The sequence below is a fragment of the Aethina tumida genome, chromosome 5, assembly GCF_024364675.1.
Source record: "Aethina tumida isolate Nest 87 chromosome 5, icAetTumi1.1, whole genome shotgun sequence".
Classification (NCBI taxonomy): domain Eukaryota; kingdom Metazoa; phylum Arthropoda; class Insecta; order Coleoptera; family Nitidulidae; genus Aethina; species Aethina tumida.
The window spans coordinates 22,080,594-22,092,996 of record NC_065439.1 but is presented as its reverse complement, the minus strand read 5'-3'; the positions used below and the strand labels follow the sequence as shown (position 1 = coordinate 22,092,996).

The window sequence follows — 12,403 nt, the reverse complement described above, 5'->3', positions numbered from 1 at the left end:
AAAAATCGCTAATTAAAACTCTTAGACTACTCGTTTATAAACAATATTAAAATTTAAAATGAGCTATTGAAAAAGTTATATAACATAATTATATTTACAGTATATTTTAATATAACACGTTAATTAAAACTTTTTACAAAATATTATATACAATTAATTATACAATTAAATTTTTAAAAAAGTTGATTTTTGAAATTATAATTTTGAAAACCACATTGTAATGAAGTAATATAAATTATTTAGAAAGGAGAACAATATCAACTTTCAAAATTATATACAAATTACTTGAAAATATTAAATATTTTGAAAATAGTTTAATCTTTTAATATAAAATCTTAATAAAACTTAGCAAAATACGTTAGATTTATTAAATTTGATTATATTGTATATAATCTTACAATATGTTCATCTTAAATTATTATAAAATATTCAGAAAAAGGCTCGAGACTTATTTTCATTTCTTTATAATAAAAAAACTGACTTTTTATAAATTAAATGACCAAATGACATTTTAAAAATTTTTAAAAAAGTTGATTTTTGAAAAACGTAATTTTACTTTTTTAACGGTAAAAAAATTAATAAATAATAATAATTATAATATTAATAATCACATAGTACTGAAGAAATATAAAATATTTTGAAAGGAACAATATCAGTATTCAGCATTACATAAAAAGTACTTAAATATATTAAATATTGTGAAAATTGTGTCTATTAATTTAAAATCTTATATAATTTAACAAAATAAAGAAAAATGATTATATTGTATATGCTCTTATAATATGTTCATCTTAAATTATTATAAATTATACAGAAAAAAAACTCGGGACATATTTTCATTACTTTTTAAAATAAAAAAGAGTAAATATCTCAGTTAAACTGATTTTTTATAAATAAAATAACTAAACCGAAAAATATAATGATATTATTTATTATAATATTCAATATTTAATTATATGTTAATAATAAAAGAGTGTTTATAAAATAAAAAAGAATAAATATTGTTAATTTGAAATATTAATAGATTTTAACATTTAAAACGTTAAAAGAAAAGTTTTTGGTTTATATTTCTTTATATTTTTATCTTTATGATAAAAAAAAGTGTAAATATCTCAGTTAAACTGAATGCTGAAATTTAAAATGAGCTATTGAAAAAGTTCTTAAATAACATAATTATATTTATAGTATATTTTAATATAACATATTAATTAAAACTTTTTTACAAGAAAAAACAATCTATGATATTATATACAATTAAATTTTTAATTAATTTTTGAAATTATAATTTTTAAAACCACATTGTATTGAAGAAATATAAATTATTTAGAACGGAGAACAATATCAATCAAAATTATATACAAATTACTTGAAAATATTAAATATTTTGAAAATTTTAATATAAAATCTTAATAAAACTTAGCAAAATACGTTAGATTTATTAATCTATCAATATGTTCATCTTAAATTATTATAAAATATTCAGAAAAAAGCTCAAGACATATATTCATTTCTTTATAATAAAAAAACTGACTTTTTATAAATAAAATGACCAGTGCATTTTAAAAATCTTTAAAAAAGTTGATTTTTGAAAAATGTAATTTTACTTTTTTAATGGTAAAAAAATTACAAAAAGCTGAATTTTAGAAAAATGTAATTTTAATTTTTGAAAAATGTAATTTATATTTTTTTTTTAACTTTACAAATTATAATATTAATAATCACATTGTATTGTATATGCTCTTATAATATGTTCATCTTAAATTATTATAGATTATTCAGAAAAAAAGAACTCGGGGACATATTTTCATCACTTTTTAAAATAAAAAAGTGTAAATATCTCAGTTAAACTGATTTTTTATAAATAAAATAACTAAACAGAAAAATATAATGATATTATTTATTATAATATCTAATATTTAATTATGTTAAAAATAAAAGAGTAATAAAAGTTTTTGATTTATATTTCTTTATATCTTTATCTTTATAATAAAAAAGTGTAAATATCTCAATTAAACTGACATTTTATAAATAAAATAACTAAAAAGAAAAATATGATAATATCCAATATTTAATATATAAGTTAACAATAAAAGTGTGTTTATAAAATAAAAAAGAATAAATATTGTTAATTTGAAATATCATTAGGTTTTAACATTTAAAATGTTAAAAGGAATGTATGGTTTTTGATTTATATTAATTTTAATTACTAAAAACACGGTGTTATAGGAAAATGAAACCTGCTTCCATCGTCCCACCCTTAACCACTTAACCACATCCTTCCATTAAATTTACAAACCAAGTGGTAATCAGAATCAAAACCGATGCTTCCAATATAATTCCATCAACATATGGGTTATTGGTGAATTAGTCCGATTTACACATAACCAATTACTCAAGTTAAATTCGATTATCTGGCAGTTCGGCTTGTTCAAATAGATATCCGCTCTGGTGCTTGACAATAATATCTTCGATTTTCACCTGGGCGTAAATGGGAATTTCAATGTCTGGACACCTCAGCACATTTCCGGCTTAAATCGTGCTTGCAACCCAATTTCGTATGTGACATAATTTTAACATGCACGTATGGTGAAAACTGTGTAAACGTCATACGTTCGTACAGGTAGACGTTGATTGAACATTTCCACGAACCAGCTCGCAAAACTGATTGTGCGCTCGAGGGCTTTCAAGATAAAAAGCCTCAGAGCCGCTTTCATCATTTGTCAATGTTATGAATCACGACGAAAGTTTACAATAGAAAATACACAGTTCCAAGAGAGAAACTGGAATTGCAAGAAAACGTCTAATCCCGCAGCCGTCGGAATCTTGTGCTCGAAAGTTTTCGAGTTTTCTCCTCGCAGATACCAGATTAGCGGTTTAAGACAATTAACGGGCCGTAGGAAAATGCGGAGACGCCTAGCACCGGGTACCTGTCGCCGCTACGCCCCCGGTCCCGAATTACTTAATCCAACTAAGAACATATTCACACAATTCCGGATTAACAACTCATCGTCGCTCGGCGTGCATATTAAGCGGCTTCTGGGCCGTCGCGACGTTACGCTCGATCGGATAAGGACGGGAATATGGCGGAGTTTTGGTCGCATAACTTGTTCCGGCGGTATGAAATGTGTCGAGAATTTCGGGCCATTGATATGCATGTGTATTACATCAACTGGTACCAGATTTTGTGCCAGGACAATGGATATCTGTTTAAACGGTTTGAAAACTTTTGGTATGACTTATTTATGGCATATAGATCGAAGATTATTCTAACTATTGTGTATTTGACCAACAATTCCTGGATAATGAATTTCAATTTTTCAAAATTGCTGATACAGAAATATGCAAAATATGTCGTGTACGGTTCCAGAATATTTGACGTGTTAGTTGAAAGATTATACTAAATATTCAATATTTTATCAATAAAAATGTTGGCGCTGGGTAGTAAACTTTCATGACCAATAAAAATTCTTAGTTTCAAAATTATGGTATCAATTGCTCATTTATCTGAGAAAAATTTCAATAATTATTTTCTGAGATGATGACTGACACTGAAATACCCGAAACATATCATGTATCATATCAATCTTAGTATAGATTTCTGTTTAATCAGTTTGAGAACATTTGGTATGATTTAGAATGTCACGTAAGACAAAGATCAAACTAAACATTGAATATCTTGCCAATAAATTTGGTCTTGTGGCGTGAGATCGTATCACCAATAAAAATTTTTATTTTCAGAAATATGCTACCAATTGACCACATATCTGAGGAAAATGTTAAAAATTATTTTCTGAGGTGGTGACTGAAACATCATACTAAACAGCAGTAGCAAAACTTCATCACCAATAAAAATTCTTATTTTCAAAAGTACAGTTTCAATTAAACATTTATTTGAGAAAAATGTTAATAACTATTTTCAGCTATATCTCAGATAATATCACCATCATTTTGAGAATATTTGTCATGATTTAGTAATGCGACGTAGATCAAAGATCATTTGGCATGATTTGGTATGTTATATTGAATATTTTGCCAATAAAGTTGGTGTTACTGAGTAGCAAAATTTCATCACCAATTAAAATTATTATTTTCAAAAATATGGTACCAATTAGACATTTATATGAGAAAAATATCAATAAATATTTTCAGATATACCTCAGATAATATCTCCATCATTTTGAGAATATTTGTCATGATTTAGTAATGCGACGTAGATCAAAGATCATTTGGCATGATTTGGGATGTTACATTGAATATTTTGCCAATAAAGTTGGTGTTACTGAGTAGCAAAATGTCAACACCAATAAAAATTATTATTTTCAAAAATATGGAACCAATTAGACATATACCTGTGAAAAATGTCAATACTTATTTTTCGAGATAATGACTGAAAAAGAAATATGCTGAATATGACAATATTTCAATTTAGATTTCAGTTTAATCGGTTTGGAGAGAACATTTGGCATGATTTATTTATGCCACGTAGATCAAAGATCATACCTAACATTGAATATTTCACCAATGAAGTTGGTGTCGCTTAGTATCAAAATTTTATCACCAATAAAAATTCTCAGATTCAAAATTATGGTGTCGATTGCTCATTTATCTGAGAAAAATTTGAATAATTATTTTCTGAGGTGATGACTGACACATAAAAATCCGAAACATATCATGTATCATATCTATCTTAGTATAGATTTATGTTTAATATGTTTGAGAACATTTGGTACGATATAGAATGTCACGTAAGACAAAGATTATATTAAAAATTGAATATCTTGCCAATAAATGTGGTCTTGTCAGGTAGTAAACTTTCATCACCAATAAAAATTTTTATTTTCAGAAATATGCTACCAATTGATCACATATCTGAAGAAAATGTTAAAAATTATTTTCTAAGGTGGTGACTGAAACATCATACTATACAGCATTAGAAAAATTTCATCACCAATAAAAATTTTTAGTTTCAAAATTATGGTATCAATTGCTCATTTATCTGAGAAAAACTTGAATAATTATTTTCTGAGGTGATGACTAACACAAAAGTATCCCAAACATATCAGGTATCATATCTATCTTAGTATAGATTTCTGTTTGAGAACATTATGATTATGTCACATAAGACAAGGATCATGCTAAATATTGAATATCTTGCTAATAAATGTGGTCTTGTCGAGTAGTAAGTAAATTTTCATCACCAATAAAAATTCTTATTTTCAAAAATACAGTTCCAATTAGATATTTATTGGAGAAAAATACCAATAACTATTTTCAGATATATCTCAGATAATATCTCCATCATTTTGGGAATATATGTCATGATTTAGTAATGCGACATAGATCAAAAATCATTTGGCATGATTTGGTATGTTACATTGACCTTTTCTTTTGAATAGAGAAAATTGCTTTATTCTCACACTAGAAAGCTGTTAGAGATAACGTTGTGTATGCACTCTTCACTATAATTAATTAACTATATCACAAGTAAAGTGGGTCATTCGCTTGACTTGAATGGAAATTGTGCCGAGGTGTCCGGACATTCGGATTCAGATTAGCGTTTAGGTGAAAATCGAAGATATATTATTGTCAAGCGTCAGCCTGGATATCTATTTGAACAGGCCGATCTACCAGATAATCGAATGCCTACAACTTGAGTAATTGGTTTTGTGTAAACCGGAATAATTCAGCAACACCGCACACGTTGATGGATTTATTGACGATTTTGGTTCTAATTACCGGCAAATTTCCTTATTCTGAAGCATACATTATCAGGTATGAATGAATAAACTGTTTGAAACATTCACAACGTTGTTCCCTTTTACAAACCATCGCAGTCGAATTATTTAACTTCCGAACATGTTATTCACTTTTGGCTGAAAACAGTTCTAGCATTTACCTTGCATCAATATTACATGGTAAATGCATCGAGAAATAATTTGTAGTCGGGTTTGGAAAATCCGAAGCCCGTTGTGCACGTAGCACATTCAACATTCAGGATTCCATTTAAGCTCCGGCATAAGTTTCAGCGTTTGCCGAACAACGGTGTTAACATTGCGGGAGTCTTCTGCAAAGAGAGCCGCCGCCGCCGCTGCCGCGCCTCCCCAAATTGCGAATTCATCCACTATTCTACTAATGACTGCCATAAATTTAATTAAATTGACTTTACATCATGCAGCAAAGCGCCAGACACCTCACTTCTTGCTGCGCCAGGTAAATTTCTAAGCAACTCGGGGCTTCCGGCCAAAGTTTAAATCACGACCACTGGGTACGGCAGCCATGCGGGTTATTTAATCGGGATTTTCTGATTTATGGCCACCCAACGTTTAATCATACGGAAGACAAGGTAAATTTTGAACTTTATAGGACGATTTTATAAAAAAAAATCATTAAGAATTTTATCCAGTAATAACTTAAAATTTCCTCTTTAACAATTATAATTTTTCTCCTAAAAATTTTATTAAAGTATTGTGGGTGTAAACGAATAAAAAATTAAAATATAGGCTACTGATAGAAAAAACATATTACATTTTATAATTATTATTCATTTAAGCAACTATTATAACTGGATTAAAATAAATAAGAAAGAAATATGAAATAGATATTGTATTATAATTTTCTTATAACGGTACATATTTGTTTACCAAACATATTACTTTTATGTATAATTCTAATATGTAGGTAAACGAAAACGGAACGAAAAATATGAGTCCAATCTAAAATATATTTTTAATCATAATTAATTAGTTCTAAAATGGTATATTAAATAAATAAAATAGTTATCATTAAATTTCAATTTAAAATAGAATTATAAATACAAATAAAAATAAAATATATTTTTTTCTAAATAGAAAAAAAAAAATTCTAAGTTTTTAAAACATCTACACAAATATTATTTATCAAAATAAATATTTTGTCTAAAAGAGTTAAGACAAGTCTGAACCAACTTTTGATTAATTTTAAGTATATAGAACATATATTTATAATTAATTAACTTTTTAAATTATTGTTACTATTTAATAATTTTACAATTTAAAATAAATTTTAAGTATAATTATTAAAAGATTATTTTATAAATAAAAGTTTTTATCTTAGTAATTTCACAAATACAATTTAACTAATTAAATATTTTGTATAAAACAAATTGAGTCAACTTTTGACTAATTTTAATTATAAATTATATATTTATTTAAGAAATAATATTATTATAATTAAAAATATTATTATAAATAAAAAATTATTATTATTTAATTATATAAATAAATTAATTTTTTTTATAAATAATTTTTTCACCATAGTTTCCAAAACATATACACAAATGTAATTTAACTATACAAATATTTTGTGTAATACACAATTATGGCAAATTAAACAATTCCTTATTATTGAAGATTATGAAATTATATTTATATATTATATTATTATAATTATTAAACTTTGAGTCTGATAGGGTAAATAAATTAATTATTATTATTTTTTAATATTCCTTACTAAATTATAATTTAGAATTTTAATTACAAATAATAAAAAAATCTCTTAAAGTAGATTTTGTATAACCAAAACTTATACTAAATTATAATTTAGAATTTTAATTACAAATAATAAAAAATTCTCTGAAAATAGATTTTTTATAACCAAAACTTTAGTATATAGTTATATTGTGACTTTTTAATATATATTTAAAACTTATATAAAACATAACCGTAAATTGCTGAATTTTGCTTATTTATTATTTATATTTATATATTTGTAATATTATTAGATTTAAATTGTAATTATTTCAATTATAATTATTAGAATTATAATTGTTACAATTATAATAAAATTTGAAAATATAAAAAAATAAAATATTTTTGTTAAAATTAGTCTTTTAAGCATAAATAATAAAAAATAATCGTAAATTAGATAATTTTTTTTAATTTATTTTACATAATAAAAAATGTGATTGAACTAAATAAAAATTTTATGTAAAACAACAATGGCAAATTTCAAACAATTTCTGATTAATTTTGATTATGAATTGTAATATTAATAAGAAATATTAATTTTTAATTTAACAAAAAAAAATATTGTGTTCTAATTTTCTATAATTTGATTGTAATCGAGGCTTAAAATTTATTTATTAAAATTGTTGTATGAGAAGCATTCCATAAGAACAATTTTGTAATTACGTACATATTTCTCGTTTGATTTGATTTTGATTTTATGTAAGCAATTTCTAATTAATTAATATTTTAAAGAGTTATCCGTTACACATTCAACTAATTTACTTTAAATAGGTAAAATTCCTTTGACTATAAGTCTTAGACTCCGGCATTTTTTAATTAAACCATCTTTGCTCAGCCCCAACAACATAATTAGAAAAACTTCCTTGCGAATTCTTGTTTCACCTTGTCCTTTTTAATTTCCGCGAGGTATTCGGCAACTGCGAGTCTCCTTGTGCATTTAATTAATTAATTAATTAGTCACGCTTTAGTACCCAATTAGAGGCATACCATAGATTATGCAGATTACTGTTGTGTGTGCATGAATTGAATGTTCGCATGCTTTTAAACTGTTCAGCGTTTAATTAAGCTTAGAGACTGTATCAATGTGCACGGTTCGCTTTTATGCGGTTTTTATCTGAGCATGTTATGCCTTTAAATCATATGTTTTGAAAGCCGGGTTTTCTATTTTAGGAATTAAATGGCATAAAGCGAAAATGCAAAAACGTCAAAGGAAATATCATTTTAATATTATCTAACTACCGTAAACAACCAATTAAATGTTTTCGTTAAACAAATCGTCTAGACTATCGCTGTTTGCAGCATGTGACAGACAAACAGACAACAAAGTTAATAAGTCAGTATTGAATATTATGTCTGCAAGACTGCAGGACCTATAAATTTAAAATTGTCCATTACAAATTCATAATAACGAGACGGAGTTGAGCACAGATTTTCTTAACTTTATCACTCGCAATTTCCCAATAGATTACCCTCTTAATTTAAAGCTGCCCGCCTTCGCGTGTAGCCCCGTTAATAAATAATTGCTGCCATCGCAAAGACACCCTAGCCGATTTACAAGCCGTATTTGCGACCGATAATGATTACCCACATGCGTGCATACAGAAGAGATGGATACATGTTATTGCCGGTGGTAAATTTCAGATATGTGTTGTGTCGATTTATCCCCCTCTCGGTTTCGGGGGGCGTGAGGGCACCCCACTAACGTATCGCGTTCCAATTGATAGTTCGCAGTTCGAAGGCATAGAAACTGTATTAGTTCGACGGTTCCCGCAAACAGAATATGCATGCTAATATGTATGGATACATATTGCGACCGGTAATTCGACATGCCCTTATACTAATAATGGCAATCGGGTCGCATATGAGTATTTTGCAAACCGACTTTGTGGTTGCTGACACAATTTTGGTCTGTAATCACGTTCTGCATAAATATATTTAAATATAATATAAAAATTTTAAATTTAACAATAATTGTATTTAGTGTATCAAATTTGAAACTATTTATATCATTTTATTAGACCAAGTATATGTTATTTTCACTACAAGTAATTTTATTAAATATGTATTTAATAAAAATAATAAAGATTCTGTTCAATTTTTGTACAGAGTATAAATACTATACTATATTTCTGTGGTTTGATCATATCATTTTTACAGAAAATGAAACAAATTGGGATATTTAGAATGAATAAACAAAATTTTTGCACACGAATTCCCTCTTAATTTGATTAATTAATGATCCATTATATGAGAATAATTACAATAACGTGTGTAAATATGGGCATGCATACTATTCAAATTAATTGGAAATATTAATTAAGCTTAAAAACGAAAATTGCTCGAGGCAACAATTACAATTAAACTTAACAATTAATTGTATGTATGCAATTTAGAAAGTACATAAATGGTTAAAAGTATTACTTTGTGAATATATATTTATTTATATCACTTTAACAAATGAAATTGGTTCCTTAAGTAAGAATAGGAAAAGCTTATAAAACTATTTTACCACAAATACGTCTTAATAAAAAATATAATGGATATATTTTTGGTAGATACACAGTACATTAATTATATTTTAATTTGTAAAGGTTTTATTATTTTTAGATTATTTTATTATGAATTTAATACAAGTAATCACACTTAATATTTTATATTTTACTAAAATTAAATTTAAAACTATTAATTGTATGTATATAGTATACAAAATAAATAAATGGTTAAAAGAATTGTTTTTTATTTAAATCACTTTAAGTAAATTTAATTTAAAATTTGGGTAAATGTAGGAAAACCTTATAAAGCTTGAAATTTGTTTTACCATAAATAACTGCAATAATTTAAAATATTTATTAATAAAAATTTCAATTTCATTCAAAGTATTTTTGTATGATTCAAATTACATTAAATATATTTCAGTTATTGTAAAAATTTTATTATTTTAAGTGATTGTTATTTTTGTATATCTATTAAAATTTTAGTTAATTAGTTAGTTTATGGTGAAGTTATAAAAAATTTTATGTATGTAGTTTATAAAATAAATAAATGGATAAAAGTATGTTTTTTATTTATAATATAATCAAAAATTTTTTAATTTTAAGTAAAAATAATAAAAGCTTGTAAAATTTAGAAGTTTATTTTAATGTAAATATCTACAATAATTTTTATTTTTTACTCAGTTAATTAATATGTCATTGTATAGTTAAGTTAAAAAATTTCATGTTTTGATGTTTTCAATAGAATCATTAATATATTAAATATAATTTATCTATAGTAATTACATTAAAAATATATTTATATTAACAAGAATGTAGACTAAAAAATAAATAAAAATTAACTACCTATAAATTTTACAAAATTTATTTTGCTTATTATTTTTATATTGATTATTTCGATTAAATTTAATTGGATGAAAATATTCGAGAAAGTTTGAATCAAAATTTAAATGCTAACGAGTTTTGAATTTATTAATTTATCAAACCATTTATTGAATATAAAAAATTGTATCAGCCTCGATATAAATGACTTTCGTCGAAACACTCATCGATCATTGAATAAAATTAACGGAATTCAATCAATTTTGACATTCGAAATGAAACCGATTTTTTTTATCAACATCAAACTTACATTAACGTGACCCGCCCCTAAAAAAATAATAATACCGCTTTCAATTCATCGACGTAGCAATGGAATAAATTTTCAGCGTTGCACTGAAACGCCGGTTTTGTTTCATTAATTATGGCATTTAGTTTGAGTGCGGGTTCATGCGGCAAAATTTATAAATTCTAACAATGGCAACTAATATTAAATAGCAATTTATGACTAATTTGTTATAAATATCACGTGCCTATGGCAAACTAAATTGCATTAATTAATTTGGGTTAAATAATGAAATGCTTTATATTGAAATATTTGCAATGACTGTACCAGCATTCAGTATAATTGAAATTATTTATTAAACTCAGAAGATATGAGCGAAAATTGGGATTATTCCGGCCGGTGTTTATTGAAATTACACGTGAAATAAATTTACGCTAATTAGTATCACAACAATCAAAAACAGGCTAATTGGCAAAAAATCGTTAATTTTATATATGCTGTTTATTTTACTGCAGCACTCATTAAAATATTTAATAAAATATTTATATAAATTGTGCGCAAAATTAAAATAGTTACTAGGAAATGTTTATTTAATTACTATTTTATTGCAATTTGTGTATTATTTCATGAAGAAATATTTAATTTGACTTCGACAAACATGTAACTTTGTTTTGCCGTTTTATAATTAAATTTTCTGAATATTTTTAATTTGCGAAACGCATTCATCAGTTCACAATATTGAATTCAATTCTACATTTAATTAATAAACATATTTATTGCAAAACAAATATTTTATCGACAATTATTTTTAAACAAAAAATTTATGTCTATTGTAAATATTAAGTTTTAAATTATGCTTTACAAAATTATGTTTTAATATTTTAAATTGTGTTTATAAAAAAGTTAGTTGTAATTTAACCTGTTGACTTTAGCTTGACTAAATTAGTAATTGAATAAAAATAAACCCCGTAATAAACCAAATTTTAGTATCATTCGACGAATCAAATGAAGAGGAAAACAAACCACGTGTGTTCGTGTGCACCCCATCCATCCATCTAATTCCTTCCTACATAATGGTTTTAACGGGACATTTATGCTGTTTTTTCCGGTCCCCACGATCCCCAAACCATTAAATTCGATCTCCACAATTTTATATATCTTCCTCTTGGTCGCCCTTTAGAAGATTTACAGTCCGTTATTTTTTTCACTTGCACCCCTCCCGGCAATCTTAAACTTTCGATTGCACCACGATGCATTTACGTTTGACGAAACGACCGGAATATTTGGCTGCACATAAATAA

The 12,403-nt window shown here is 25.5% G+C and overlaps 1 protein-coding gene across 3 annotated transcripts in view; it reads right to left on the bottom strand.

The window, feature by feature from the left end:
• Positions 1-12,403, bottom strand: part of LOC109600431 (CUGBP Elav-like family member 2) — a 372,127-nt gene that overhangs the window by 232,016 nt on the left and 127,708 nt on the right. The gene's annotated exons all lie outside the window — the stretch shown is intronic.